Raw genomic sequence first — 6495 nt, forward strand, 5'->3', positions numbered from 1 at the left:
CAGGTGTACAAGAGTCACATTCAAAGCCCCTACAGGGTTCACCATCCAGAAAGGCAGGGGTGACTCTGAGTAGCAGGTGGCATTATGTGCGCTGGCCAGATCTGGATGGCTGAAGCGCACCACAAACATAGAGAGCTCCTCAGCCGGTGTTACCTGATATGTAAATCAGGAAACACTGAGAGGCTTTTACTTAGCTACTGATACGTGTTAATTATAGTAAAGCAGATAATCTTTGCACAGCAGGTGTGTAGTAGAGGTCACCGGCTCTTTAAAGTCAGCTCTGTAAACTAAGATCAGAATGCCATCACACAAGCCGCCGGCCACATAGCTATGGAGACGCACCGAGGCTTTGTTTTCCATGGCCGGTCTGTGACCTACAGCCACAATCACTGGGTGTGATGGAGGAGAATGACGTGTGGGCGACCAATGCTCAGGACCTACACAATCACCTGCAAAACCATTCCCCAATATTAGTGGTTCGATTGTAGAGATGAGCGAACCGGGTTCGGGTTCGAGTCGACCCGAACCCGAACGTTCGGTATTTCATTAGCCGTGGCTGCTGAACTTGGATAAGCTCTAAGGTTGTCTGGAAAACATGGATACAGCCAATGACTATATCCATGATTTCCACATAGCCTTAGGGCTTTATCCAACTTCAGCAGCCATCGCTAATCAAATGCCAAAGTTCGGGTTCGGATCGACTCGAGCATGCTCAAAGTTCGCTCATCTCTATTCGATTGCAATTTTTTTTTTTTTTTCATAATCAGAATGTATGTATTGTGGAGGCACCCACAGAAAAGCCACTGGGGATGGTACAGCCCCATACAAATAAAGTTGAATCCTTAAAGGGATATTTCACCCAATAAAGTAGCAGTTCCCAAATTTTTTTTATCTCCCCCCCCCCCTCCAATGCACGCATAGGTGATCGGTATCCCACGGCGCGGCTTCGTTACGATCCTGCTGCGCTGTTCAAATCCAGCGCACGCTCACGTCTCCTGCTCCTGTGACACCCCCTTCTGTGATTGAAGGCCGGAAGTCACGCTTTCCAATGGATTCTCTATGGGTAAGCACGACTTCTGGCCTTCAATCACAGGGGACAGAAGAGGGGTCACAGGAGAAGGTGACGTGACGCGGTGTGCGCTGGATTTGAATGGCGCCACGGGAACAAAATGAAGCCGCGCTGCGGGACACAGATCACCTTTGGTGAGTATACATGCCAGCGCACAGTGGGAGGGGAGGGGGCAGATAAAAAAAATGTGTGAACTGCTACTTTAATACCTCAATGTTTGGCCAATCAGACCCTTCGGCACTACCACACTGACCAGCTGATTGTCTGGATGTGGGGCGGGGTGATATAGGTGTGTGCTATGTGGAGGTGCTCCTCATATAAACCTACTTGGTAGTACGTATACATAAAATGGTAGAAAAAACAGATTGAGGGCACTCACCACTTCCACGTGCACTTTCTTTATTCCATTTGTGGCATACAAAAATTTTAGCAGGTAAATTCATATCGACACGGACACCAGACACTTGTCTGTGATTGCAGTCACAGTCGTTTCACGCGCATGAGTGCTTCATCAGACTGCATGCAATACGGCTGTGACTGCAATCACTGACGAGTGTCTGGCGTCCGTGCCGATATAAATTTTACCTGCTAATATTTTTGTATGCCACAAATGGAATAAAGAAAGTGCACATGGAAGTGGTGAGTGCCCTCAATCTGTTTTTTCTACCATTCTATGTATACGTACTACCAAGTAGTTTATATGAGGAGCACCTCCACATAGCACACACCTATATCACCCCGCCCTGCATCCAGAAGATCAGTTGGTCAGTGTGGTAGTGCCGGTGAATTCCTTCTACATAGTTGTTTCTAGAATAAACGAGATTGCAGCTATTTGTCTACAGTACATTGTTCTATCCGTAGCTTCATTGTGCGCTTCAGCTGGTTGGATGCAGTAGATAAAGCCGAGTGGTTGAGTCCATATGGGGGGAGCCCAGGCCAGCCTATGTCTCTAATATGTTGTGACAATTCACTGATACCTCCCGCTGTGTTTCCTCCCAACCATTCATCAGGCTTCTTCTCCAGAGCCGGAGACTCCAGCGGCAGCGGCTCTGCTTCCTCCAGAGCTGTGTAGGGTCCTGAACCACTACTATTACTGGATCAATTTGTTACACTTTAAAGACACTCAATGTCATCCTATAGTGCCAGCATGAGATAAATGGAACAAGATTAACCTCACACAGAGCGGAGGGGAAGAACGCAGACTCCTGCCTGCTTTCACTTCTCAAGACCTTGAAGTGGAAATGCTTGCTCTATTACTCAGCGAGCGAGCTGTCTGTCTTTAAACAGCTCCACGGCCACCTTTATTTACCCATAACACAGGGCCGGGGCCTGGCATTCCTCCTCCGGGTAAAGGCTCCTTATTATCTCTGTTTATACAATGAGAACCAAATATATCTGTTTATTTCCAAATATGACTGTGCTATGAGGAAGCCGCACACAAGGGGAGGAGAAACCCGTATAGCCAGACCACCAGATAACAAACAAACAAGTAACAGGTAACAAACAAACAAGAAATACAACATAGTTATCATATAGAGGTATATAATAACTGGTATATAGATATAGGGATAGTCCTATGTTCGGAAAAACTCAATACTATATCCCAGTTATATTGCAAATGTCATACACAGGACAAAGGTTATTGGCCGACAGGTTTCATGGCTTAGTAACAACCCTTACTCATGGTTAGATTTATGAATATTACCTATTTTCTTGTAATTTGCAGTGACGTCCTGGTCCCTTAGTACAGATGAGACGGATTTGCTGCTAGAACAATAATCATGTAAAAGAGAATGATACGCTGATATACAGTATAATATCATGTCATATATACCGTCATATACAATAGAACAGAATGCTGTTATATATCTGATATATATATATAACTCCTCCATATAATTTCTCCTAGATGCCAGCTCTCTGTATTACATGATATATGTACTATATCCTGTATCATAGGGTTCTATAGAAAATAAATATTATATATATTATATATATATATATATGCTGTGCATCCCTGCCATAAAGTAACCTGTGACTCTTCAGCTGCTGCAAAACAACAGTTTTACAACAGCTGTAGAGCTAAGGTCCAGTATCAGTGCCGTAAAGCATATAAAATCATGTCAGGGCATTCTGGGAGTTGTAGTTTGGCAACAGCTGGACACCCACAGGTTCATAAACAGCTGCATAGCGCACACTATATCATGTAAGGGCATGCTGGGAGTTGTAGTGCTGTAACAGCCGGAGACACTGCCGTAAAGCATATAAAATCATGTCAGGGCATTCTGGGAGTTGTAGTTTGGCAACAGCTGGACACCCACAGGTTCATAAACAGCTGCATAGCATACACTATATCATGTAAGGGCATGCTGGGAGTTGTAGTGCTGTAACAGCTGGAGCCACTGCCGTAAAGCACATAACACCATGTCCTATGAATATAGTCATACATGAGGTAATGTAGACAGTGCTCCACCTGATGAGGAGACAGCTCACTGCCGCCGCCGCCCGCGCTCTGTGCACTGACAGTGTGACACCGACTATTTACTAGCACAGCTGTGATGACACAGGCCACGCCCCCGGTGCCACTCATTGGTTTAGAATGCGGAAGAAATTCACATTCCGCGAGTCTCGACTGCCAGCCATAGTAGAGCGCGGTCGCCCCTCGCAGCCAATCAGCATCAGAGGGCCCCGCCCACCTGTCAGCCGCTCCGTGCCTGGGTATATAAGGCGCTGCTCCTGGCCGCTCTGCTCACTCTGAGCCTGTCAGTCGCGCTCCTAGTTCGTGTAATCGATCAGATCGGGGAGGGATTCGCTGCTTCTATAACAATTCAACATCAAAACATGAAAGCCTTTAGCCCCGTACGATCTGTCCGAAAAGCAGCCTGACGGAGCATAGCCTGGGCATCTCCCGGAGCAAAACGCCAGTGGATGACCCTATGAGCCTGCTGTACAACATGAACGACTGCTACTCCAAGCTGAAGGAGCTGGTGCCCAGCATCCCGCAGAACAAGAAGGTCAGCAAGATGGAAATCCTGCAGCATGTCATCGACTACATCCTGGACCTGCAGATCGCCCTGGACTCTCACCCGAGCATAGTCAGCCTGCACCACCCGAGGCTGTCCAGCCCTTCCCCCAACAGAAGCCCCCTGACCACCCTGAACACAGACATCAGCATCCTGACCCTGCAGGTACAGACACTGCCTGCTACACAAGGCACACTGGCCCTTTAAATCTGCAACCTGCTACAATAACATAGCACTCTATAACCCTGATGCTGTATACATTTCATTCATACATCAGTTGTATTGTTATATACTGTAGCATCATCTTATTATTGGGTGTGTAGCAGATATTGCAAAAAAATCTGTGGCCATGATGCCCCCTTAGTCTGGTCTGATCCCCCTCTATTCTGTCTCCTCTTGTGCCCCCCATCATCCCCCCTCCTCCTCCTCTCTCCCATCCGCATCCCATCGCCTTCTAGTAACACGTGCTTGTCTCCTCTTCTCCTTCCAGGCGTCTGATCTATCAACAGAGTTCATCACGAATGACAGCAAAGCTCTTTGTCCTTAAGCAAAATGGTGAGTGTCACGCCGTGGTGTAGACTGTGCCGTCTTAGATGGGGATCCATTGAGGTTCCTTTTATTAAACCTTGTATTGGAAGCCTCCTAAACCCCCCCCCCCCTCCGCAGACAAGCTGGGAATTCTCAGTAATGCCTTAAACGTCTTGCGGGCTCCTGTCATCGTCTTAAAGTGGCTGCGTTTAATCAAATAATTGGTGCAAGCAGCCGACTGGCGCCTACATTCATTGCACTTAAATGATCCAAACAGAACGAGTTTGAGGACCCCCCCCCCTCCCCTTCTCCCATCATATGTTACCGTTTAACCTGTGGAAACCCGGCTTGCACAGGTCGTCTTGATGGGTTGACACCCCAGGGTCACCCCTTGCTATGTTGCATATTGCAGAACTGATCATAGTTTTTACAAGAGTGCTGTTTTTGTCTGTGGGTTAAAGGGTTAATGGGGTTGTGGGGGGTCTAGCGTGGCGGACACCCAGCTTGTTGCAGCCCGTAGCTTCCAGTGCGGTAAGGGTTAACCTCCAGCTCCTGTGTACATCTGGAGCATGAGTGTTTGGTTAAATGTGCAGTGGTGGCTTCCTCACTGGCGCCAGTCTGTCTACTGATCTCTTCCACTAAAACCCTCCTTCTCAATCTCTTGCAGGTGTTCACATTGACTGTGTTTTTCTTTGCACAACATGGCTACAAGACTTCTCTATTTCATTATTTGAGTACTGCATTTGTACAGAAGCTTGTGGAACAAGGGGATTCAATGTGGCTATGAAAAGAGACTCGCATCCAATTTTTTTTTTTGTTTTTGCCCTATTTTTTTTTTCCTACCCATTCCCAGCCAAGCTTTTTTTTTTTTTTTTTTCTTTTTTTGTTGGACTGCTGTTTTTAGTTATTTATGAAAAAGACTTACGATTGACCTTTCCTAAGGCGGAAGGCTTAATTCTATACTATATCTCTCCTACATGGGGAGTGGAAGTTATCATCGTACCACAAGGGATTTGCCACTTTTCCATCAGCTTTTTTTAAGCCTTTTATTAAATAAAAAGGTGAAGCATTGGAGGCAATGAGCGGACGGAGGATCCGGCTATAGAGATTTTATCGGACTGGACTCGATGACAAGTTGTATATAGATAAATAAGACGTTGTGAACTCTTTATTCAAAGTTCCTCTTACCCCCACCCCCAACCCTTATGCCCCCTTGTACAGTAGCAGGGATGTTCCATTTCTGCAAATGTGTAATGATGAGACTTAATCATGCTGAACTTTTTATAAAAGTTTGGTTGTAAGCTTTTTATACAGAATAAATCAATGGTGTTTATTGAAATGACTACATTAGTTCTGTGCCTCTTACTCATATATACGACCTCCCCCGATGGGTTAATGTATAAACCGCTCATTGCTAGTCTGGGTGCCAAGACTCCATATGATTCACATTCTTTGACCCCCATTACCAGTCAATGATTATCCAGGAGACTTTGGTCGTCTTTCATGTTCGATCATGTGAAAACATAAATCATTGGTGTGAGTGACTGGTGCAGAAATGCTAATGCTCTTGTCGCCACCTTAGGCGGTGGTGGTGACTTTGGATGCCCAGACTGTCCTGTCATCTTTAATAGTTGTGTGACTTGGCGATGTAGAGTGGAGTTTGTCCATTGACATAGGTTCTGTTAACGTGTGTGACAAATTCAGCTCTACTACATCGATCACTTTCTGTGCTGGATGTGTGCGGCTTCACTAACTCTGAACATTAGCACCTACCTTAAGTGCCCAGTGGTGGTTATACCTGTATAATGGAGTCACTAAAAAAAAATAGTAATATATGAAAAGACTAGGCTGTAAACTCTAGGTATTGGTTATATT

The 6495-nt window shown here is 45.9% G+C and overlaps 1 pseudogene; it reads left to right on the plus strand.

Annotated features, from left to right (window-relative positions):
- Positions 1–3833: 3833 nt before the first annotated feature.
- LOC138775319 (DNA-binding protein inhibitor ID-2-like) lies at positions 3834–5963 on the plus strand (annotated as a pseudogene).
- Positions 5964–6495: the final 532 nt, after the last annotated feature.

Source organism: Dendropsophus ebraccatus, unplaced genomic scaffold (genome assembly GCF_027789765.1).
Source record: "Dendropsophus ebraccatus isolate aDenEbr1 unplaced genomic scaffold, aDenEbr1.pat pat_scaffold_1529_ctg1, whole genome shotgun sequence".
NCBI classification, from domain to species: Eukaryota; Metazoa; Chordata; class Amphibia; order Anura; family Hylidae; genus Dendropsophus; species Dendropsophus ebraccatus.